At 39.0% G+C, this 10632-nt stretch overlaps 1 protein-coding gene and 1 pseudogene across 1 annotated transcript in view; both read right to left on the bottom strand.

Moving 5' to 3' along the window:
• FAM19A2 (family with sequence similarity 19 (chemokine (C-C motif)-like), member A2) overlaps positions 1 to 10632 on the bottom strand; it is a 785110-nt gene that overhangs the window by 266892 nt on the left and 507586 nt on the right. The window lies entirely within an intron of this gene.
• On the bottom strand, positions 5359 to 5737 carry LOC102852886 (annotated as a pseudogene).

The raw sequence follows: 10632 nt of genomic DNA on the forward strand, positions 1-10632 counted from the left end.
GGCACATAACAACAACGACAACAGCCTCCTCCCTCCATAAATCACCCAATGACTCTTTTAAGTCTTCATTCTGTGCCTTTGTTTCCTCTCTTAAGACTTGAAACTATTCCTTTTTATCAGATCCTCATCTTCCCTCCCCATTTTCCAACAACTCTGTATTCCCTTCTGCATCCAATTCCTGCTAACCATCTTGTACTGCATATTGAGTAGCAGAATGAAGAGTTTAGCAAAACTTATCTGACAAGAAGAGCTACTTAGCATAATTCCTGATAATAGCTTTCCCAAAGTGAGTGGCCTCTGTTACAAGGTCTATGACCCATCATATTTTCCATACCACTGTGTACCAACCAAATGGGATGACAGAACTGACAGCTGGTCAGACTGATAACTAGACATATGGAAACTGAAACACCCACAAAGTCATCAGGCTGTCAAACTAAAAAAAAAAAAGAGAAAATGCAGGTCAACTTTGGAAGACTGTAAAGATCCCTGCTTTCTCCTTCCCATACCAACCTACTTCCCTCCAGTCAGTCACCACATTCTGTCATTTCAATCTTAATATCTCTTAAATGTAAGCATTTATTACAATCCCTACTGCTATGCCATATTTTAGCTCATGAAAATATCTTAAGGTAACAGTTAATGAATTGGACTTCCCGTTCTCAATATTGTTTCCTCTGCATCTCTGCATTTTTATGGTAATATTGGCTTTGCTTAGTAGTTAGTAAGAGTCTGATAAATACTATTTGCTGAATAAAACGCATTATTTCTGCTCTAGCCAAATATATAACTATGGTTATGAGGTGCATAATTGTACTAATAGCCTTTACTTGATGTTCCTTTATGCTGAGGGATAAAGAAAAATGATAGAACACATAAAAAATATATTCATGAATGATATCTGTGATGCCATTCTACAACTCATCTGATCTTCGAGTCTTGGTGTTCAATGCCTCAACTCTATTCTTAAGATCATTTGTAAATTCAGGTGGGAGAGACTAAAGATCATATTTTGTTTCTCATGGACTTGTTTTCATTTTCTTCAGTCTCAACTGGAACTTGCAAATGAGTTCTACAATCGACACTTGGCCTGGTTTTGACTGCAAATATTGAGCTTTTCCAACAATACCATACTTTGGGCATGTTGCTAGGAAAGGCTATTCCTTGGAAAAGGATCTTGTGCTTGGAAAGGTGAGGGAATGAGAAAAGAGAGGAAGACTAGGTAGATTGACAAAGTAACTTCAGCAATGATCTTGAGTGTGTCAGAGATTGTAAAGTTGGCACAGGATAGGACAGAGTTCAGAAATGCTGTTCATCGGGTCACTGTGAGACATGCTTGATTTGATGGCACCTAACAACAACACTAAGAAACGCTCATCATCATTGAATATATTCTGACTGATAGTGATCCTTTAGCATAGAATAGAATGTCCCCATAAGGTCATATAGCTCATGGAATCAGACGACTGGACTTTCTCCCATGGAGTGGATAATAAAACTCAAATTGCTGACTTTTGTTAGCATGAAAACACTTAACCACTGTACCACCAGGGCTCCATTCACAAGCTATGCCCACTTCCATCAAGTTGCTTTTGATTCATGACAGTCTTTGACTGGGCTTCCGAGGCTGTAAATTTTAACACAGGCAGATTGTTGCATCTTTCTCTCATTTGGTGAATTCAGACCAACAAGCTTTCAGTTAGCAGCCCAAGAGGTAAGGCCAAAGTGCAACCAGCACTGTTAATCCAGGGTATAAAAAGTCATTTGATTGTCCCTTATGTCTCCAATCTTATTGTATCTCATCCTTTCCCAGTTCCCTCTTCACACACTAGCCCATATTTTAACTCTACTGAGGAAGAATGTGGCACCAGATCGAAGGAGGACGCATCAATACCCAGCATTATGTAGATAATACAACCTTGCTTACTGAACGTGATGAGGCGCTTGGGGCACCTGCTGCAGAAGATCAAAGACTTCAGCCTTCGGAGTAGCTTGCACTTCAACATTGAAGAAAATAAAGGTCCTCACCACAGGACTAACAGTCAACATTATGGTAGATGGAGAAGGGATTGAAGCCTGGATCAACAATCAACACCCTTGGCACCAGCAGTCAGGAAATCAGGAGCTGTGAGGGACCTCTCTGGGGTGCTAAAGAGCAATGATGTCAGTTTGAAGACTAAAGTGTCCTTAAATTCAGGCCATGGTCTTCTCAATCACCTGTTACACATCTGAAAGCAGGACAATGAATAAGGATGTGAGAAGAAGAACTGATGCGTTTGAGTTGTGGTGCTGGAGAAGAATACTGACTATCCCATAGAATACCAAGAGAACAAATAGATATTCTAGTGAGGGTGCAGCTTGAGTATTCCTTGGAGGCAAAGATGGCAAAGCTTTGTCTGTCATACTTTGGACATGTAGCTTGGTGAGGCCTATTCATTGGAGAGGAACAACTTGCTTGGAAATGTGGGGGTCAGTGAAGGAGAAGAAGACCCTCAGTCAGATAGAGTGGCATGGTGACTTCAGGAATGGCCTTCAGTGTTTTGGAGATGGCGAGGATGGCTCAGGATAGGGCAGGTTTCAGGTTGGATGTTTGCAGGGTCACTATGAGTCATAGTTGACTTGATGGCACCTAACAATAACAATTTTCCTTAATGGAACCCTGATGGCATAAAGGGTAAACTGCCCAGCTGTTAAATGAATGGTTGGTATCTTGAACCCACCACCAGTTCCAGGGAAGGACATTTTATAGATCTATTTCTATAATATTCTACCCAAGAATCCTATCAAGAAATTCTCACCTGTCACATGAAGAGATTATGACTCTTGGAGTTAATGGATTCCAAGCCACTTAATAACATCAAATGTCTTAAATGGCTTCCATTTAAATTTCAGCCTATCGCTCACATTCACTCATTGCCTCTGAGTCAACCAGCTCTGAGCTGACCCTCAAGTGGGTTTTTCAGAGGTTGTTAAAGATGGGAGAAGATTGTCCATTTTTCTCCCACAGAGCTGTTGGTGGCATCACACCACCCGAATGGTGCCACCATTGCCATCTGAAATCTATCACACATGCACCCCATCCACAAGCCACCCTTCAAAATGAACATCTACTATTGGTTAAGGAACATATAAAAATTCATCCTTTAAGATTTGTGTAAGACCATGTAAAATATCCTTATTTATGGACACTATTTACTTATAAGGCTGTATAATAATTTCTATCTACTGGGGAAGAATCTATAATCAGGACCAAAGGACAGCAGCATATTTCCAGAGTTTCTATCTCCATATCTCCATCCCTCATTATCACATTGCTGTTGTTGTTGTATACCATTGAACTGGAACCGACCCATAACTAACCCCCCAGCAGGTTTTCAGAGGCAGTTAATCCCACAGGAGGAGATTTCCTAACCTTCTCCAGCAGAGCAGCTGGTGGCTTTGAAGCACACGCCTTTGCAACTGGAGTGCAGCCTCTTGCCACCAGGCCACCAGAGCTTGCTGTACTCTTCCTAAACTTATACACTATGTACCGTGCCCTTATGTTTGTGAACATCTAGATCCTGGTTTATGATGACTAAGTATGAAGTGCAAGGCCCAAGAATCAAACCTGGGTCTCCCAAATGCAAGGCAGAAATTCTACCACTAAACTATCAATACTCTCTAAGGACCAACTTAATAACTGATACATGAGTATTTATTGACTCATGGACAATGAATAAGGGTTAGAGAAGAAGAATGCCTTTGAGTTGTGATGCTGGAGAAGAGTATTGAATAGTTAAAGAACCATTTACCAGTGTCTGGTCTGGACCGCTAAAAGAAAAATAAAAATTTTTTGAAGAAATTTCAACCAGAGTGCTTCTTGGAGACGAGGAGGGCAAAGCTTCATCTCACATATTTTTGGCATATTGTTATAAGGGGCCAGTCTTTGGAAAAGGACATCATATTAGAAAAGGTGGAGAGTCATCAAAAGAGAAGAAGACCCACAGGGAGGTAGACTGACATAGTAACTGTAATAATGGACTTAAGTATACCAGAGATGGTGAGGATGACATAGGAGAGGGTCAAATTCAGATGTGTTACTCATAGCATCATTATGAGTCATACTCAACTTGGTGGCACCTAACAGCAAGTGGTACCAGAGAATCAAATCCTCTTCAGGATGAAGTTAGGAGAGGGTAAACAGAAAAGAGGAAGGACAGAGAAACAGAGGAGAGAGCTATAAGATACAGGAGAAAAGAACAAAGCATGAATTAAAAAAGAGAAATCTTATCTTAAATACATTTTATCTTAATTGATTTGTAAATAACAATCATGTTTGAACAGACTGGAATGTAAAGAAGTGATCAAGAATTTTGATAAAAAAAATGTTTCCCACCAAAGAAAAACTCAAAGTGAAAAAGCAAAATAGCCCATTTCTCCTTGACCTTGTCTGAGTACAGAAGCATTCTTTGTACAGTCCTTATGCTAACCACCAGGTTTCAACTTGAAAACTCTGCATCCTAGCCAAGGCCTAAACTCTCTTTTAGAATTGTCATATTTATCTTTTTTAAAAAAAAATGTCAAATTTGTATGAATTTTATAGCTGCAAAAAACCAAAGGAAGATAAAACTGGAAACTGAAGGGTAAACACACTGAAAGGATCAAAGACTGCTCCCCAAGCAGCAGGAGCAGCAGCTTGCAGGGAATACAGGGAAACAGGATAATTGAGAAAAGGTAACCTTGGCAGTGAAGGATGTGAAGTGAAAGTTGTCAAAGTGGAGGACTGACAATTAAATCGCCCAGACTTTCACCTACTCTTTGCTACTGAATTACATTTTTCAGAAAATTCAGTGAGAATTAGACTTTTGGATGACTTTGAAATTCTGTCTTGTAACATTAAGTAGTTAATTGTAAACAAGATGGGATTGAAAAGCTGTTGATGCTAGAAGAGAAATCATCGCCCTACCATGATGGTTAATTTTCTATGTCGACTTGGGCTATGATTCCCAGTGGTTTATGATTCCATAAATCTTCAAGGGGAAGACATTGGACTGGTTGCTGTTCATAGTGTGATGTGAAATAATGCAATGCAGTATAATCACCTTTCATGATGTGATCTGAAAGATCAAACCAATCAGTTGAAGGGAGAGTTTCCTTTGGGATGTGATCGGTCTGAAGAAGATAAACAAGTATCCTTACAGAGCTTTCTCTCTTTTTTCTCTCTTACTCCTAAACACTTCCTGCCTCTTTATCTATGAATATTGTGAAATAAGCCTGCAGAAGTCACCAGCCTACCATGTGATTTGCAGATTTTGGATTTCCATTACACCATGAGCCAGCATTTTATTTTATTTTTTATTTGCACTGTTTATTACATCTCTAGAAAAAGAATCCCAGGATTTTTCCTCCTGTGTGTTTTCGTCTTGATGCCAGCTGAGGTTGTCAATACAATGAAACCAAACTGACGGGACGGAAGCAGATTATTCTGCCACTTTTCTAGATCTTTGAGCTGCACATCAAATCTGGGGCTGATAACGCCACACTTGTTTAACCTGCCTGTGAGGTTGACAACAATTTTCCCCGCTCTGTGATCATCAGTGATTTCAAATTCGCCAATGTAGCCATGCTTCATCATCATGGTCAGGAACCGCACGATGACTTTGGAGCACGGCCTGATGAGAACCTGGCGCTTGCCTCTCTTCTCGGCATTATTGATGCTCTTGAGAGCGTCGGCCAGGACATTCATGCGCACCATTGTGGAGGCACGGAAAGACGGCGGAAAGGGAGCCAGCATTTATTTTTTTTAAATTTAGGTTGTTTATTTTTCATTTCAATGAACATCTACAGAGATTTTGGGATTCCATTTTTACAATACCATGAGCCAGCAGAGATCTCCAGCCTACAGCCTAACCTGTGCAATTGGGACTTGCCAGATTCCACAAACAGACCATTTCCTTGAAGGAAACTTCTTTCATGTATGCATCAAACTGATTTTGAGAGAGATGAAAGAGGATAAAGCCTCATATGTAAAAAGGATAAAAGTTAAGGCCAGGATCCAATGTCTTGGTCACCCCTATATTTTAGGACCTTCTTTAGAAATAATAGCATATTGTTGTTGTGTGCCTTCAAATTGGAACTGACACTTAGCTGACCCTCCAGTGGATTTTCAGAAGCCAAGGAGGAGATAGCCTATCCTCCCATAGAGCACCTAATGGGTTTGAACCATATACTTCTGGGATTGCAACACAGCTTCTTACCACAAGGCCACGAGAACTCCTTAAGAGTAACTTATATAAAAGTCTTTGTATCATATTTCAGACCACTATGATAGTATTTACAACAATGTAATCTTTAACACTTAATGCAAGCACAGTACTCTATCCTTAACTAGTAATTAAAAACAAACAAACCCCATTACTGTTGATTTAACATCTACTTATAGTTATCCTCTGGGGTAAAGATGAACATCCACATATGGTTTCCAAGACTGTGAATTTTTATGGAAGCAGACTCTTTTCTCATGTCCTGTGGAGTAGCTACTGGTTTTGAATCTTCAATACTTTGGTTAACAGCCTAACACATTAACCACTGTATGACTGGGACTCCTTGAGTTAGGACTATGACAAGGAATAGACATATGTCACTCAATGTCTTTTCTGCAAAAAAGATAATTGGTAAGCAATTTTCCTTATTGCAAACTTACCTGATTTGACTGAAAACACACCACTCCTGGTGAAAACACAGGAGGCTTCAATGTTAATGAAATCTACCTTGCTATGTTTTATCACAAATCAGAAATGTGGAACTGTCCAGCTGAAAGACAAGTGCCCTTTTCCTCCTATGAGTCAGAATAGCTTCATACATTTTATGTTGGATCACAAAATTCAAATTCCTAAAAAAGATCAAACTGCCTGGACCCATGGAGACTAAAGGAACCCTCAGAACTACCATCCTAAGATACTCCTGGAACTGCTAGGTTGGAACTGAAGCTATTTCTAGAGGTTTTCTTTAAGTCAAATAATAGATTCATAGTGCCAATGAGCAATGCATTACTCTCAAACTATAGGAGACCAAACAGTCAGCAAAGGTGAGAAAGCCAGAAGGGGAGGTAACACCACGTTAATGGAAACAATAGGAAGAATAGAAATTATGAGAATGCTGACACATTGTTAAGATTGTAACCAATGTCACAGGAAAATCTGTATAAAATTGTTATGTGAACTTAAATTCCTGTGTAAAGGTTCATCTAAATTAGAACCCTCCCCCCTTATTCTTTTAAATGTATTACTATTTCATCAGAAATCTTATTATCATAGCATGTTTTTACAAATACTGATTGGATCCTGGCTCTAAGATAGAACTACAGGAATTCAGACCTCAATGCCCATATATAGTACACAGAAATATCATTACATATGGGGAGACTTGTTATAAGGAATAATTACAATATTTACAAAGCATATAACACAAAGCTAGGCATAGACTACTCTGAAAGTAAAATTTAATGTGCTTTCCCATAACATTATTTGTCAAATCTGGCAACCAACCTGTTGTTGTCATGTGCCATCAAGTCATTTGTGACTCAATACATAGCGATCCTATGTACAAGAGCCCTAAATGCCATTCTATCCTGTGCCAACCTTGCTGTCTCAAATACATTCATTCCCACCACTCCACTCACAGAATTGATCCATCTCATTGAGAGTCTTCCTCTCCTGCGCCGTCCCTCCACTCTGCCAAACATGATGTCGCTCTCCAAGGACCAGTCCCTCGTTGCAACATGCCCAAAGTATGTCAGACAAAGCTTCAGAATCCTTGACTCCAGGGAACATTCTGGCTTCACCCTTTCCAGGACAAAATTGTTTGTTCTCCTAGCAGTCCATGGTATATTCAATACTCTTCTCCAGCACCACAACTGAAAGGTATCAATTCTCTTTCTATCATCCCTATTCACTGTCCAACTCTCTGATGCATAGCACATAATTGCAAAGACTATAGCCTGGATCAGGTGCACCTTAGTCTCCAGCCTGACGTCGTTGCTCTTCAGTACACTTGAGAGGTCCCTCACAGCTGACTTTCCCAAAGCAATTCGTCTCCTGATTTGCTGGCTGCTGTTACCAAGAGTGTTGACTATGGAACCAAGTAAACGAAAACAACATATGGCCAGAAAATTTTAATTTCAAATAAACAATGTGTGATTTTTTTTTAATATAAAATGTCTCAAATACTGCAAGGGCCATACTTACTGTCCTCCTCCCCCAACACACATACAGTAGTCACTGGCCATCGAAAATTCAGATTGAACTATATATCTTGTACTTTAGATGCTAATGCTATTAACCCTATGCTAGCTTTCAGCTGTATTATTTTAACCACAAAACTAAGATTTATTTCTAGGTCCTCATCAAATGAAAATCTAAACATTTCATAAAGTCAAAGCCATTGCAGAGGGGTTGGAACCAACTCATAGCTGATCCTCCAGTAGGTCTTCAGAGACTGTGAATAGCACAGGAGGAGACTGTCCACCTTTCTGTTGTAGAGAATCTACTGGTGGATTTGAACCACTAGAGAAGCGTCACCTTTAAGTTAGCACCACAACTTCCTACGACACTAGAACTCCCCTATAAAGGACATGACTGTTGTTCGGTGTTGCTGAGTAGACTACAGAGACCCTGTGAATAACACATCTGAACCTTGCCCTGTCCTCCTGCATCCTCACCATCTCTGATGTTCTCAAGCCTGCTGTTAACCTTGTAGCAATCCATCTTGTTGAAGGTCTACCTCACCTTCTCTGACTCTCCATCTTTCCCAGCATGTTGTCCTTTTCCAAGGACCAGTCCCTCCCACCAACATGGCCAAGTATGTGACACGAAGTTTCACCATTCTTGCCTCTAAGGTTGCACTCTGGTTGCACTTCCTTCAAGATAAACTTTGTTCTTTTGACGGTTTGACAGCTATTCAGTACTCTTCTGCAATACTACAATTTAAAGGCATCAATGACAGGGACTAAAACAATACAAACTTTTAAAAACTGATTGATGATTCTCTGCATACAACCCATGAAGAGATGGATAAAAAATTATTTTTTTATTTGGCTGCAGTTCTACTGGACAATCTAGGAACAATTCTAGTAACAATCATTAGGTCGCAGGCTTGGTGGCTAGTTTCACAAAGCCTCAACTTTCTTGGCTCAATGGTATCAAACCACAACATCTCACAGAGATGTAGGATGAAAAAAGGTTAATTTATGTAAAACACTGAGCATAGCTCCTGATTGCTACAGTAAGCAATAAATACATGGTCTGGCTGTTCTTAAAAGTAATTCTAAAATGAACTTCTTTAATAAAGAATAAATAGTTGTTTTCTTTTAATATATCTGCGTTGGAAGCATCACAAGACATCAAGAAAATGATACTAACAGTGTAGCCTTCATTTTACTGCTTCTCCAGTGGCTACAGTTATTTTATAGTCAGTGTATTTATCAGATTGAAATTCCATTTTTCTTTTAATTTCACAAAATTCACTATATTTCTCTTTTTTATCTAGGGATCTCAATCTTAGCATTTGTTTATTTATCTTTGAAAATTATAAACTAAATATCACTTCAGGGATTCAAATCCATTCTTCTCAAGGAGAAAGAAAAATATACATGGGGCAATTTGGATATATGGTATGCACAAAATGAGATTTCATATGCAACCTCTGTAACAAGGAAGCATTTGCAAATTTGATTATAACTAAATCAAAACTTTAAATGTATTAAATCTGTATAAAGTCTTACTTTATAAAATTCCAAATAAAATGTATGCATACAGCAAATCATAATGTCTGTTGTAAGAAGAGGGCTGGAATTAAAAAACAAGGAACTTATGAAATATTATTCAGAATGGGTGATCCTGGAGGACATTATGCTGAGTGAAATAACTCAGTCACAAAAAAAGACTGACATCAGGGTTGGGGGGAGACTGAGAAAGATGGGATAAATAATCTATACTGCATTGAAAGAGATAAGGGAGAAAACTGTTTAAAAGGGATATGTGATTAGGTATTATTGTCATGACAGGAGTCCAGATTAAAGGCTGCATAGTGGAGTAGACCTGGGGGGTGGGGGTGGGGATTGTATAACAATGAAAGAATTTCTCTTTTACTTTTCAAGGAGAAGAGAGAACTGAAGGGGAGGGATGGACAAGGAGAAAAGTATAACAATGAATGAACGGAAATCCAAAATCTCTGTATATTTTCTTTAAAATTAGTAATAATAATAAAAAAAAGCAAACTTAAAAAAATAAAAAGAAGAGGGCTGGAGATCCACATCTCACACCATATAAAACACTCAACTCAAGGTGGGTCAGAGGCATGGGAGTAAAGCCCAAAGCCTTAAGGTTCTTAAGAGACAAACTGAGACCAAGTTTAGGCCTATTCTATCGTATAAGGAGACTGCCAAACAAAATTGTACCAGAAATGCATAATCTGGAGAGGATAAAATTGACAAATGGGACTTTCTAACGATTAAATCTCTGTGCTCATAAAAAACTCTTTCAGACAGGGTGAAAAGAAAACCTATGGACTGGGAAAAATCATTCAGCAATATCATCTCAGACAAGTATCTCATAACAGAAGTTCACAGAAAACTTCTGGGCCTCCAGAAGAAAA

This window comes from Elephantulus edwardii, unplaced genomic scaffold (genome assembly GCF_000299155.1).
Source record: "Elephantulus edwardii isolate Elephantulus edwardi_28Jun2011 unplaced genomic scaffold, EleEdw1.0 scaffold00047, whole genome shotgun sequence".
NCBI lineage: Eukaryota > Metazoa > Chordata > Mammalia > Macroscelidea > Macroscelididae > Elephantulus > Elephantulus edwardii.